The sequence below is a fragment of the Centruroides sculpturatus genome, unplaced genomic scaffold (assembly GCF_000671375.1).
Source record: "Centruroides sculpturatus isolate CEXI.00-Female unplaced genomic scaffold, Cexi_2.0 scaffold1922, whole genome shotgun sequence".
Classification (NCBI taxonomy): domain Eukaryota; kingdom Metazoa; phylum Arthropoda; class Arachnida; order Scorpiones; family Buthidae; genus Centruroides; species Centruroides sculpturatus.
In genome coordinates, this window is record NW_019386304.1 from 98,791 (window position 1) to 100,981 (window position 2,191).

Here is a 2,191-nt window from a genome sequence, read left to right on the forward strand (position 1 = left end):
GAAAGACCATTAATGCTGTCTATTACTGTGAACTTTTGGAAAAACTGAAGAAAGAAATCGAAGAAAAGAGGCCACACTTGAAGAAGAAAAAGGTTCTGTTCCACCATGATAATGCACCTGCACATTCCACCAGAATCACTGAACAAAAGATAAATGGACTTCGATTCCAATTAGTTCCATATCCATCGTACTCACCTGATTTGGCCCCCAGTGACTTCCACCTTTTTCCAAACCTAAAAAAATTCTTGGCTGGAAAGAGATTCCACTCAAATGACAAAGTCATCTCTGAAGTGAACGAGTATTTTGCACACCTTGACAAATCAACCTATTGTGATGGCATAAAAAAGCTAGAACATCACTGGAATAAGTGCATTGCTAACAAAGGAGACTACATTGAAAAATAAAAAGTTTTAACATTATTTTGTTTCTTGTTCTATTTGAGGCTGTGAACTTTCCGAACAGCCCTCGTAAGATAGCTTATAGAAAGGTGTTAATAAAGTATTAAGATGCTTAATTTTTAAAATTTTGATTTATTACTCATTTATTTATTTATTTTATATTTAATTAAACAAATAGAATGGAATTCTCATTTTATATTAGAAATATTCCAATAATAACTGAAATTCCTCATATGAATGCAGCCTATTTTGATTTACCTTTTCACCTTCTTCTAATAACCTTAAGACACTTTGGCTATCAGGAGTATCTTCCTGTTTTCTTCCATCCTGTTCAGTTCCTGCCTCTCCACTTGATTCTAGAAAATCTTGATCTTCTTCCCAATCACTATTGCTTCTACTTACTGGTGATCTCGATAATAAACAAGTTGTTCGTAAACCTTGAAAACCTACATTTAAGTAAATCTGATCAAGCTATGAACTAAATTGTTGAATATTCAAACAGTTTTAACTATTAATTTGTTACATTTTATTAATTTTAGAAAAAATTATACATACAAAAAAATTATACTAATTCAAATAGTTATTATTAATTCTATTATATGAGTGCATTATACTGATGATCTGCCAAATTATTAGGCTATAATAAGCAGCAGCATAGCTACATATTCAGTATCCTGGAGCAAGTAGAATCAATGCACTCCCCTCCCAGTTCCTTGGAAGAGGTCTTGCAAAATTTGTTTTGAACATTTAGTTTAAAAACATATACCTAATTATTCCAATTTAAAAACTTACTTAATAACAATTTATTTGAGATTCAAGGCATTTCAACAATGTGAGACCCGAAAGGCCCCTGGGTCTAAATTAATATTTTATTAATAATGTTAAAATAATGTCACCAAATATTACTTCATTTTTGGTGAGAAAAATACTGTTTTAACGTGGGAATAGGCAGATAACAGATGTCACTTCCTTTCACTGAAGTTAGTACATCCTCTGACTTTCCCTTATCTGGTTAAAATCCTGCTCAGATGGGAAATGGTTACCCCTCATTCATTCCCCTTTCATCCGTTCTCACGAAAGAGTTACTGGCCGATGATTGGTCGGTATTCCGAAGATATAAGGAAAATTAGTCCGAATTCGAGGAGTTCAGCGACAGTTCTGGAAGCGTCCAAACTCCATACGTTTTTCCTCCTGATGACCAACGCCCTTAAACGAGTCACTTAGGAAAAAGTCCCAAGTCTGCACATAGAAATTTTATCTTGGTTATGTGCACATATTGATCTCCCATACGAAGAAGTAAAGGAACTTTATCTACAAGGTGTCCCTTGCATACAGAGAAGAAGACGAACGACAACTAAACAGGTCGTATGTTTTATAATGATTTTGTGAGCTCTCTCTCTCGATCGCGAATAGGATATAATATAAGTTTAATTATCTCCTGATTTGTATATTAGTTGTAGTAGTTCTGTCTCTCGTTTATCCACATTTTGTATGAGTTTATTTTCTTGTTTTATTAAATGTATTATTTCGTTTCAACTAAAATGCCTCTTAATTGCGTGACCGAATCAGATCGCATACGCGTGTTAATCCACGTGTAAAACAATTGATTAACTGGTGTCAGCATCCTGACGTAGATCCAAATCGTGAGATTTGGATCATTATTAAAAGCCCTCCCGGTCAAACGAATCTTGACATAAGATCGGATCTCGCGATCCGAAACTTCGGAGACAGATTTTGGTTAATCTGTGCCGATTAAGTGTTACCCGAGCACTACTTACTCCGTAACCCCGGCT

The 2,191-nt window shown here is 34.6% G+C and overlaps 1 protein-coding gene across 1 annotated transcript in view; it reads right to left on the reverse strand.

The window, feature by feature from the left end:
• Window positions 1–868, reverse strand: part of LOC111614479 (WD repeat and FYVE domain-containing protein 3-like) — a 41,556-nt gene extending 40,688 nt beyond the window's left edge. Inside the window, exon 1 of the mRNA XM_023355854.1 lies at window positions 657–868. The gene's annotated coding sequence lies outside the window, so the exon portion shown is untranslated. The remainder of the gene's footprint in view (window positions 1–656) is intronic.
• Window positions 869–2,191: the final 1,323 nt, after the last annotated feature.